Source organism: Crocodylus porosus, unplaced genomic scaffold (genome assembly GCF_001723895.1).
Source record: "Crocodylus porosus isolate Cpor-Errol unplaced genomic scaffold, CroPor_comp1, whole genome shotgun sequence".
Classification (NCBI taxonomy): domain Eukaryota; kingdom Metazoa; phylum Chordata; order Crocodylia; family Crocodylidae; genus Crocodylus; species Crocodylus porosus.
Window position 1 is genome coordinate 66,027,231 of NW_017728950.1, and position 12,995 is coordinate 66,040,225.

At 39.5% G+C, this 12,995-nt stretch overlaps 1 protein-coding gene across 1 annotated transcript in view; it reads left to right on the forward strand.

Moving 5' to 3' along the window:
- The window catches only part of RORB (RAR related orphan receptor B), a 183,931-nt gene that overhangs the window by 1,206 nt on the left and 169,730 nt on the right, over positions 1-12,995 (forward strand). The window lies entirely within an intron of this gene.

The following is a 12,995-nucleotide window of genomic DNA, read 5'->3' on the forward strand; positions in this document are numbered from 1 at the left end:
TTCAACTACTTTGCTCGCTTTGTTTGACGGCTCGTCCCCGTCGCAGCCGGGCGCCGTGTCAGCCGCGGGCACTCGTGGCCTCCTTGTTACCTGCCTCCCACGGGTGGGGGCTGTGCTGCGCCCGGCAGCCGCGGTCCTGCCTCCTTCGCCTTGAACTTGGAGCTGACTCATTCGTTTCGGAGCGAGCGGCTCCTTGCATTTCAATCGAGTCCTTCGCCCCGGCTCCCCTCCCCCTGCCGCGCGGCAGCCCGGCTCCTCCGCGCCCGCCGCCCCGGGCGAAGAGGGGGGAAAAAGGAAAGAAAACCAAGCTGAAAGTCTTCCCCCGCCCCAGCCTCGAGCTCTCCTCAGCGTCAGAGGCCCTCAGCCCCTCCCCCCCACACCTTGAGCACGGTTTATGGCCGGGGGGAGGAGGGGACACGGGGTGCAGCAGCCCCGAGTGACGCGCTGGGAGCGGGCGGCCCGGGGAAGGGCCCGGCGGCGCCAGGGGTGCACATGGCCGGGGGCTGCCTCGGGCCGGGAGACCTGCGGGAGCCCAGCTGGGAGCCGAAGGGGGGGGGGGCTTGTAGGGTGGGAGCGGGGGCTCGCAGTGGGAGCAAGGCTGGTGCTGGAGGCATCTGGGTGCAAGGTGCCCTTCAAGGCGGTGAGGGGAGAGTTGCATTGGGATCTGCTGTGCACGGCCAGCTGCCCAGGGGCTGGGTCCTTGGAGAGAGAGTCGGGGGGGGGGGTAGTTGTGTGGTGTGTGTGTGGTGATGGTACTTGGGGGTGTGATTATATGTGTGTGTGGTGGTGGTAGTAGTTGTGGTGTGTATGCGTGTGTGATGATGGTACTGGTGGGTGGGTGGGTGTGTGATGGTGGTAGCGGGGTATGCGTGTGATGGGGGAGGGGGGGCGGCCGTGCTGTTTCTGCGTGCCCCCGGGCCGGCATCTGGGGTGCCTCTGCCCCCTGCCCCACTTGTCCCGGGCAGGGCCGAGGCCGAGGCCGGACCCGGGGCGTACACACGTTCCTCGGCTCCGCGCTTCCCGTCACAGCCGCGCTCGCCGCCGCCCCGCGCCCGCCTGCCCCCTCCCTCCCTGCAAGAGGCGCTCGGGTCGGGTCGGGTCGGGCCAAAGCCCCGTCCCCCCCGCTCATCCCGGGACCGGGGCTCGCAGCCTTGATCCGGGAGCAGAACAATGCGCGGCTTTCACGAGTCCGCGGGTGGAAACGTCTCGAGTTGTGCCAGCCCGCCGCCGAGGGAGGGAGCCGGCCCTGCCGTCCCCGCGCAACTTTTCCCTCCTCTCCCCCAGCGCCGCCGGCTGCCCGGCGCGGACCGACCCCTGGGCCAGGCGGCTGCGGGGGGAGAGGCCACTTTCACCTTGGCACTGAAAAAACCCTCCAAATAGAAAAGCTGAGGAACGGATTTAGCTGGGAACATAACCTGAAGAATTGCCATTCACTGGGTCAGTCCATCGGTCCCTCCTGCCCAGGGTCCTGTGTCCCTCAGGGATGCTCAGCTGGGTCTCATCCAGGGTGGGTTTGGGGTTCCCCCCACCCCGGTCCTCTCTCCCTTGCAGTCTCCAGCATTTAAAGTCCGGGAAGTTACTTCTCCCCCGTCTCCCCTGCTCAGTAGCTGCTGCTGCCCCTTTCCTCCGAGATCCTGTCCATCCCCTGCTAGCCTGCACAGGCCCCCTCCTCCTCCAGCAAAACCCCTGCCTGTGCCACCTCCTTCTCCCCTTCCCAAGGAGGCTAAGCCAGGCGCTGTGTGCGCACTTCTGGGGCATTGTTTCCTGACTGGGTTTTTACCTTTTGTTGTGATGGAGGGTAAAAAGGAGGAGGGAGGGCTGCAGTGGAGGGGGTGGGGGGTGACCAGGCTCTTGGATCTTTTCATGGCTGGGAAAACAGTCCTGCCCCCCAGCTTCCCTAATTCCTAGCACTGAACCCCACAGCTCACCCAGGTCCCCAAGAGGTTTGCAAACGAATGAGCTCCTTGCGGCCAGTGTTTCTTCCACTTGCAGGGCAGATAAAATCCTCATAGGGGCTAAACATAATAATAATAATAATAATAATAATAATAATAATAAAAGTGTGGTGTTTTTCTCCCCTGTAAAGCACAGAAAAGGGCAATTATTGTTATTATTTCTGTCCGATCCGATCATGATTATTTAGATTTATTTAGCATGAGTTACGTAGCAGACCGGTGGTCCTGCTTGGAGCAGGGGCTGGCACTAGATGACCTCCTGAGGTCCCTCCCCACCCTCATTTGCCAGGATTGAGGACGGAGGGAGAAACACGGTGCCTACAAGTCATCAAACTCTGCCCCATCCCCAGCAACGTTTTTCTTCTGCTTGGCAGCTGGCTTGGATGACCACGTTTCCATATCAAGTTCTGTGTCAACTACGCTAGCCTTAAGCTCCCCTCCCTTGAGAGGAACAGGACCGCGGGGGGGGGGGGCTTTTTTAAACATGAATCAGTATGTCCAAGTAGGGACTTCGTGGACTTTAAGTGAGGAGGGCAGAGCAGTAAAAATAAGCACACGAATCAAGCAATTCCCTCTCTTGTGAGTGCAGGGCAGGCTGTGTAGCAGAGCGGGACCTGGACTCTGTTTTAATTAGGTGCAAGTAAAGAAGACAGGGATGTATTTGGTAGCCGGAGATAAAAAGAAATGCAAAACGCTAGAACTCGTGGGCTGGAGACGATGCGTTTTATTAGACCAACTACCCTTTTAGTGTGGCTTTTCAGTATCCATTCAGCTCAATGGGCGAGTTGCTTGAGTGCGGAGTATCAGCCCTGGTGCCTTTTCAGTCCTCTTTCCAAAAGAAATGTGTCGATCTAATCAGTAGATTGTTGGCTGCAGCAATTAATCTTAATATTGCACGGTGATATTAATATTGCACACAGACAGTGAGCATGGCTGTTCTTGCCAGGGGCATTCTCTTATTTAACAGCAAGGATGTGTTTTCTATTACCTTTAGAAAAGACAGCGTTCTTCCTAACACATGAGCTCTTCTTCTGCCAAACTTTCCCAGCCGATCTGTGGTCCTCTCGACTTTATAGTTACACCTGAGATGCATGCCTGCTTGCTCTTTTAATATATCTCCTCCCCCCACCCTCCCCCCAAAAATCTTGACTATCCTAAAACATGCCTCAATCATTTGGAACGCCCATGTTTACAGTGTTACATCTGAGATGCATGCATACTTGCTCTTTTAACATATTTCCCTCCTCCCCAAAAAATCATGACTATCCCAAAACTTGTCTCAGTAATTTGGAACTCCCATGTTTACAGTGTTACATCTAAGAGGTACCCATGGTGGCTCTTTTAATATATCCCCACCCCTGCAACCTCTAAAAAATCTTTAATATCCCAAAACTTGCCTCAGCAAATTGGAACACCATGTTTACAGAGTTACATCTGAGAGGCATGTGTGCTTGCTCTTTTAATATACTCCTCCACCCCACCAAAAAAAAACAAACATGACTATCTCAAAACTTGCCACAATCATTTGGAATGCCATGATGCTTTACAGAATTGAAGCCAGGGAGTCAGTCCATGCTCCTAAAATTTACAGCTATGTTACAAGTCACACTTAAGCAGTTATGTAACTATGTTACAGATGCTGGTAATGTGATACCCAAAGCAATAATTTCCTGTGTTTAGAATCTTAGTTCAAATCCTTCTGAGACTACTCAGTAATGCTGGTTTACAGCTGAACAATATTGTGGTACAGCAGGTCGAATGTAAGCATCTTTGTGCTTTTGGGTACTTCAATAGCCGTCATTAGTCCATATCCTTTTTTTTCAAGCAGTTAACATAATATGCATAGTCTGGAAACTTTTACCAGGAAAAAGCTGAACACTAACAAAAAAAGTTACCTCTAGAAGGATGTATAAAATAGCAGAATTCCATTTCACATAAAGCATTTGTCTTGAGCATTGGAAATGTAAGGTAAAGAGATACTGGCTGCTTTTTAGATCAGAGATAACATACTTTAACACTTTAAAATATTTTTCTTAGTAAAAGAATATATTATATATAGCTTTATCTATTCTACATAGATAAAGATATATATAATAGTACATATTATATGTGTGTGTATATATATGTATACATATATGTGCATATATATTTATACACACACACATATATGTGTGTACTATTATATAAAATCAACATGGTGCCTAATTAAACAAAAACATTTAATTTACTTCCTGTACAATTTCAACCTGATTTGCAAAAACAGACAAATCCTAAATTTTGTGGTATTCTACTGTATTATGTTTTAATGCTGTTTAAGAATGTTCAAGTCCTGTATATAATGTCATCAGGACTCTATAAAGAAAGAAATAAGTGGCTAAAAACTAGGTCAAAATAGAGCCAAATTTACTCCAGGCACTTGTCACTTCCAAACGTACAGAAGCCAAGATTATGATTAAACAATTTGTGAAAATGACATTAAAACAGTGTTGCAAAGCACCAGTGTTAAAGTATTTGTTAAAAGTGGCATTTAAACTTTCCAGTGGGATCTCAGTAAGCAGTGACCTCTAATACATTGAAAAAAAGTCTTAAAACTCTGGTTCTAAAGAACGTCTATAGGCTTTGAGATAGTACCTTATTAGGGTCAGGTATTGGTCAGTAAAATACTACAGTACTTTCTACAGTTATTCTATTTTCACAGTTTCCAGATACATTCATGAGCAATTAAGAAGGTGTGAATTAAACAAATCCAAACTGCAGTATTTTGAGGGAGTTTATTAATTAACACACAAAAAGTGTCTGGATAGCTGAAATGTGTGTCGTTTCCCACAAATTTAACAGGTGAATGCAGGTCATTTTATAATCTTTTTGGGGTAAATAAATTCTTTATCATAAATTCCTCCAGAAATATGTTTCTGGATTATTTAACTAATTTTACAATAAATTAAGCCAAGTAAATTCTTATAGGTATGAATCTATAAATGTTATAGTGTATTAACTGTGAATTAATTATTCTAACAAAAATAATTATTGATTTAACTGGGTTTGGCAACAGATCCCAGCAGAATTAAAACTGTATTTGAGTAGATCACAGTGTGCTCAGTCCTGCAACTTCTTCTTATGTGAATAACATTAATTAACTTCATTGTAGGGTTTGCATTACAGAAAACATTTACCCTAGCAAGGGTTTTCAGGATTAGGCCTTTCCTGAGAATAGATTTGCCTTTACTGAATACATTTTAATAATTTTCAGTAAACAGTAAGCAATAAGACCCATACTAAGCTGCACACTATTGTTTTATTTTTTCCAGAAAAATATAAATGTTAACATTAACATATAATGATATTCCTTTAGTTAAATTATAATTAGAACAGGTCAGGTCTGAAAATTGAGTGGTTACTTGATATCGGTTGTTAATCATGTTCAACTGAATTTTCCTAATAGTAAGATTCCACGTAATATCACATATTCTCTCTTTTCAATGCTTTAATACAGAGTTTATATTAAGCTATTGAACAAAAGTGCTGCATTTCAAAATAAATAATGACCTGTCTTAATTTCCAAAAATATTTGAACCTACAGCTCAGTATGGGTTTTGTTTTTTTCTGTCTCAATTTTCTGAACACATGCTTCTGGTTGGCTATTTCTCCATTGACAAGCAATCTTATATTTAATTTGAAAAAATGTGAAAATAAATATGGATTTTATTTAATAGAGATCATTCACCTTCCTCGTTTTGACAGTGCTTGGAATTAAGTGGGTACCATTAGAAAAAAAATATTATAATACTAATATGATTTCACTGAAATTCTAATTTCACAGTTACAGATCCTGATCCTGATCTAAAAGTTTTCTCATGTTAATAAACACAAGAAACACAAGTACCACTGAATGCAATGCTGGAAACTTAGTGTTGATATTAAAACATGTCACTATACTGTAAAAATATATATGAGATAAAGCATTGTATTCATAGGAGTCATTGCTTGGAGTTGATAGATATCCCATACTAAATAACAGAAAGTTTTTGGGGTAGGAATGGACATTAAATGCTGTGTGATGTTAGCATGTGCCTGTTAGGAAATATATGGCTGAACTATAAATTTGCTAATACTCAGTCCAGGGAAGCAGCATTTGCCATAATATGTGTGTTACCCACCTGGTGCAAAAAAACAAAATCAAAAGACAGAATCCCAGACTGCCTAATAAATCTTTTTTTTCTCTCTCAAGTGAAGCAATGAATTCATAGAAGACATGGCTTGTGCTATGAAATTGAAGAATGTCTGCTTTGTAGCTAAAGACAAAGGAAGTACACAGAAATAAATATTGATTGAACTAATCATCAGATGAATAGAAATGAGCTTTACCAGTGCACCAGTATAATAGGTTATATTAACTAGCCCTTTCGTAGCCCATATGCTGCCCTTTCAACCCATGACCTTGTCCATTCAGTTCTTAATGAGGGAAACCACAGGTGTTATAATGGCATTTATGGTAAATCAGGCTAAATATAAAAGTTGTGTAATTACATGAACAGTAAATGAAATGTAAGAAGCAAATTAAAGGAAACTGTAAAAAAATAAACCAAACAATAATAGAATGAAAGAGCCAATAAACAATAATCATAAGTAGCTCTTATGCAGTGTTTTACATGTATAAGGCACTTTCTAAAATGTAGTTGTGGTGGGACAAAATAGTAACCCATTTAAACAACAAAATATGTTATAAATGAAATTGTCATTTTGACTTGATAAATTTGTATTTAAACAGTTTCCTAATGACAGCTTTAAACCTTAAGTTAAAAGTCAAAATGTTATTGTTAATGTTTAAATGTGCTTCATAAAATAAATACACATCTTCTTCCTTCTGACATTCTAGTCAGTATTATGCAAGTTAGCAATGCTAATTTGAGAATAAGATACGCAATATGTTATAAGGATTCCATAATCACACTCACTGGCAGGTTGGAGACTATGATTTTGCTCTTTGGTGTCTAATATTTATAAGCACTTGATAACTCCCACTTCTTTAAATGGACTTTTTATCCCTAAGTGTGATTCTGAAGACCCTCTTCCATCTGAATAGAACTTACTCATTTGAGTAGGCTCGTTGAAGTGAAGTTTTGTCCCTCTGTGCTTTTCCTCCCTTTGCATCAAAGTCTATTTTTATATAAAGCTGAAGTGCACATACTGTACTTTGCCAGAAACATATTGCTGGAAATTTATGCAAACAAAATGACAGCTGTTTCTCTGCCTCCAATACAACTCTATAGGCTAATTCAGTTTGACACAAATGTGTTTACTACGGTGTTAATGATGAATTATTTTGATGAATTGGCGATTGTGTTGTAGGTCTAACCGTTTTAAAGGAGGAACATCAGAATTTTGTGCTGTCCAAATTTTTAATATATTTTATAAAATTGTTAGTTATCTCTGTCTAGCCCACAGACATTAAAAACAATGCACTCTTTAAAGAGTAAGCATCAAGTAATTGTGATTACTTGTTGGATGAACTTGTTTTTATAAAAAGATTACTGTTTTATACTCTGTGGTCCAAATCCTGTTAACCTGGACCTTGCATACGTGAGCGGTCCAGCTGGAGTTTTGGGACTATTCACGTGAGCAACGCAAGCCGGATTTGAGGCTGTGTACTGGAAATGCTCATGTAAAACCCAGTGGTTTGGTACTGTAAGAAATGTGAAAGATTACAAAGGCTTAGAGGGAATCAAAGTCATAAGAAGCACGTTGTGTTAACAAAGCTTGTTGCAAAAGCACTCAGCAGAAGTTTTCAGCAAAATCACCATCAACCTTCAAACCTGTACTCTTTGAAATTGGATAGAGTTTGGCATGTTGTAGTATGATAGATTGTCCTCTAGAAAAAAAACAACAACCTTGAAATGCAGAAATCATTCTAAATTATTGTACTTTCTGGTCTTCAGAAATTTCAGAAATAAAAATTATTTAAATTAGTTTAACTCCAAATGCTCTACATGTTTGCCCCATTACAATTTGTATATGAATTCATCTTGGTCAAATTAACTTTTCCTAGTACCATTACTTCTATGAAAAAATATTGACAGAACACAAAATGGGTAGTTACTAAAGTGTAAGAATAGCTAGAACACATTGTGAGATTATGTCTTATTAACGTACATTGTAAAATCAGTGTTTTAAATACAGCTTTGGGCAATGTTAGAAGTGTTCTAGCTTGACCTTATGCGTGTTTGAAGAGATCGCACCAAAGCTAACCACTTCTTTCTTGCTATCCGTGAGTAGCAATGCTTCCTAAACTGACTTGTCTAAAAAATGAACATTTTGAGTTTCTGTTGTCTCAAATATCAGTTCACTAGAATCAAAACTGAACTATGTTCTTTAGACTAGCATTTGCAAACAAATTAGGTATTCTTATTGTGTTTTACCCCTCTGCCCCCAGCCATCTTCGTATAAAGTTTCCTTACTTCAGTGAGTTAGGAATTCTGAGTAAAGAATTTTCTGAATTTTATTGAGTTAAGGTCTTCATGGGGGGGGTAAGGGGGAAATGACATCAAAAGAAGACAAAACAAAATAATTTATAATAGTTTAGCATAGAGTCAAAATAATGAGCTGTCAGCAGGGCAGCGGGGAGGATAATTTATTTGGGTGCAGATTGATTTTTTTTGTATGGAATTATGATTCTAAAATAAACTTCAAGTGATATAAGTGAAAGCAGGGCTATTTACAGACAAGTGAAACTTAGACCCCAAACTATTTATAATACAACAGAAGATAAAAGGGGATATGCGTCATTCAAGTTGGTAAGTGTGGGACCTAGACTGATACGGGGGAAAACAGAGGAAGAAATGTTTCATGTAAATTATCCATATTATAGGACTGTTTGGAATAGTGTATGTTTTTACACAGCAGGGATTCTGTTCAACTGTGCTTTTTTTGGGAAAGGTAGAAGAGGAAAGGAACAGAAGTCCCATCCTGGTTTTACTGGAATAAGTGACAAGCTCCCATGTACTCAAAGGAATTATGATTAAGCCACAAACTGGTACCGTGAACAATTGCAGTAAAGAATAACTGTGAAAGAATTTGCAAGCCACTTTTTACCGTTTCACTTAGAAGTAGAAACTTCCTTAAGAAAGGGACCACTCAACACTGTACCTAATCGATTATGTTGTTTTAAGAACAACAACAAGGATTTCAGCTAAGAAACAGCAACCAAGAAACATGTGTCTTTTAGAATTATTCCTGATCATATTAACTGATGATAAACTAGTGGCTGGTTCTTTTTAGTTTAAGAACCTGTCAGAGAAGTACTTCATGCAATACTGTTAGCATTTGTTTTCTTGATCCCTTCTGAGTTACCAGAACATAGTAGCACTGATTTTGTTTTCCAGGAATCAATTGACAAATGAAAATAATTAAAAAAAATGCTAATCAGGCCTTAACTAGATCATATAGACATATTTAAATCAACATTTCCAGCATTTCCTTTCATTATTAGCTGTCTGAGAGAAAAAACAGACACACTTATTCAACTTGCTGACTATGAAAAGCATTACTAAGGTCAGGCTTCAGTTTTTTGCAATATTAATATATGTTTGATATTTAACAAAAATTAGCTGCAACAGAGAATAAATGATGATGAAGTTAAAATCTGCTTGTCAGCTGTAGGAGAATTGGTAACATGAGCGAGTGTAGCACAGTCTAGTGGCACAGAGAAGAAATGGCACAAGAAAAAAACATTAGGTAAGGTACTGTGCCATTCTGTGGTCATATGTTTAAGGGAAAGAGATTCTTTTGGGGATCAAATTATACTGATGGTGAACTATAAGTTATCTTAATTTTTTAGCAATGTATCAGAATGCAGCTGTGTGGGTGTGCAAAAATGTTGAAATTTTAATTACAGCCAGTAACTGACCATGAACTAGTTGTCTCCCTTTATGAATAATTCCACTACTTCTACATTCATAGACATACATGCACCACAGCAAAAAGCTGAAAAAGAATGTACTGTGTTTGAAAGCTTATCTAAATCTATCCTGACCATGCAGTTGGCCCAGTGAAAGATATCACTAACAAAAATCCTTACCTCGCATGCACATTTTCTAGACCAACACAGCTACATCACTCCACTACTACCAAACAGCATTCTAATAGCTAATCATCCAAAATATAGAAAGCCATAATGAACTGATGTATGGCACTAATAAACTGCATTAAGAAGAAAAATCAACACAAATTGAAGGAGAGCTCTACTTTAAAATTAAATAATTGAAGACTTCAAAAATAAGAAAATTTGTACAATTTTCTTTTACTCCAAAATATATTAAATTATCCTTTTGTTAAGTTGAATTAGTGAAAACTGTCTGCATCCAAATGAGAACCAAAGCCTCTATACAATTGCAAAGAAAGCAAGGAGGATCATTATTACAAGAAGAAGAAAAAACATAATGTCAATATAAATCTGTTTCTTCCTGTGGAAAAAAAATCGTCAAATTCAGGCTTAATTCATTCCTCGAGCATGAATAGAGGAGCTTTATTAATGAGAAGAAGGATAACATAATGATGTCAGTGGATTCAGGGTATGATTCTATAGTCTTTACTCACAATTAATAGCAATTTAAATTATGAATACACCCCTTGTGTAAAAATAGCAGGGCCTGCATTATTAACAAACATTCAGATAAAATATGTTAAATATTTCTCAATTATCTCAGCTTGCCTTTGTATATCATATGCTTGTCAAGTTGCTGAGAGTGGGTTAACTTTGAAAAGATTTTCCCATGTCATGGCAGCTGTCAAAATATTAACAATGAGGTTTTCAAAACAATTTACTGCTGTCCTACCTCTGTTCTGTTCAGTGGAAACAGAATTTGTCCCATGCTGATTTGCGTTTTGAAAGTCTCACTACAAAACTTTGTGTTTTTTAAGTAAAAATAATATCATCTCTATCTTGTTATGAAAAGCTGCAGGTATGTTATCATGTGAAAGTTTTCTAGAGAATTGTTTTGCTTTGTTTCACTACATACGTGTCAATATCCCAAATAAACTTATACCATATTACATTTTCTGAATGAAATCTGTGTGTGCAACTCCAGCTGACACCTTATTTCATCCTTGATTTTTAAATACAGCTTCCTACTGATTGTGAGGTTTCTGTTTTAAAATCCTTTGACTGGATATGACCTCTCATTTGGTATTTGCTTTATGAACCGAACGAGGATAGAATGTAGCACTCCAGTGCTTTTTGAGATAACACAATTAGGCTACATATAAGCCCTTACAGTAGATCGACCTAACGCTCATACATAGGTCAATCTAAACGCCCAGGCATGCAGGCAGTTGCTGGGCTTAAATTGTGCGAAAAATGGCACACCCATTTAAATGTAGTGAATTTATTTTGCTAAATACACGTACTTTTTTTAAGTATACATATTTAAGTAGCCATAAATTAACACTAGATATCCTGTTCATTCTTAATGAACATAGATAGTGTCCCACTACTTCAGAGTAGTTGCAGGTTGGCACATCACATATATATTTATCATGACATACATTATAAGATGTTTGATGTGCAATTAATTTCAGCAATCATAATAACTTGCAAAATTCACAATCAGTATTATTTTCCCATTTGCAAAATAAAGGTAAACCCAAGTATTTAAAACGCCAGTTCAAAAAAACTTTTTTTTTCATTTTTTAATAGAAGTAAAGCCATCTATTCCAAAGCTGATTATGTTGGACATGTTACATAAAGGAAATAAAGAAATATTAACAACAGTTAGGTATACTGTGGCCCTGTTCACCTCAACACAAAGCTTCACTACATTTTTGTAGTGTGACCAAGTTCCACAGCCCTGGAGGCCTGACTTGATTAAGTCCTCCACTCCAATACTATTTGGTTGACTACACCTACTCTTTGCCTGGTCTGGGAACAGAATCTATATCTCTAATCGTAATTTTTTGGGATAACTGACTGTATAGTGTCTGCCTGATTCCACTTGAGCATGCTCACAGAGAGAAGAATATCTGTAAAGGGTAATGTCCCAACACATAGCTGCAAAACAGAATTATGAGTGTAAAAAAAGAGTTGATGCCCTCAGATCCCTTCCTTCATGCTTAGAGGGTACAGAGCAAATAGGACCAACATTCCTATGAACTTTCTAATACCTTGTAACTTCCAGGGAAGTATGTTTATGCATGTGAGGGAGAGAAATGTCCTGATCATCTTTTTCTTCTCATGTGGCAACTTCACGGAGAATATAAAATAGTCAAGACTTCAGTAATCCTCAGACTCAGGGAAAGGGGGCAAGTAGAATTTGAGGAGAACTGCTCTGTGGGACTTCCTGCTTTCCCCACCTCATAGCTTTGAGGGTACTAAGCACAGAACAGGCTAAAAGCCCATCTGCCACCTTTCTTCCTCTGGTTCATCTATCCTTAAGAGTACTCAGGCTGGAAAACAGCAGTCATGCTAGTAAAAGCCTCCATGCCATTACTGCTACATAAAAGGGGAATCCAGATTTGGCCAGTTTTTAATTTTTCAGCATTATCATGTTTTAATGTCATAGTTAGAAGCAGAATAAACAGCAGGAGGCTATAATAATTTCAGAGGAATAAGCAAAATAGCACAGCATTTCTGTAATTTTAATGAACTCAGAAATAACAGTCTTGATAGTTAGACACTTCTCTAAAGAATAGTAATGGAGTTTTATTTTATTCTAAAAAATAAAAAGTAGAAATTGGCTATTTTATTCGAGAAGGAGAAACTTACAAGGTTATTTTGCGTAAAGGTTACTAATGCCTGTGTGGATGCTGATTGTGTCTTTTAAAAGAATATTAAAACAATGTTATTTTTTCATATAATGTATGGACTAAGTAATTTTTTAGAAGTTGGTACTATTTGAATATATTTTTCATATTTCACAAGGACATATTTTGATACATAATATATCTCTCATAACATCTTATTTAAAAATTAAAGGATTGTTTTTTCTCCCAAGTTTGTAACCAGAACATCCATCAATTTCAGCAGGAAACATACATCCACATCAAAAT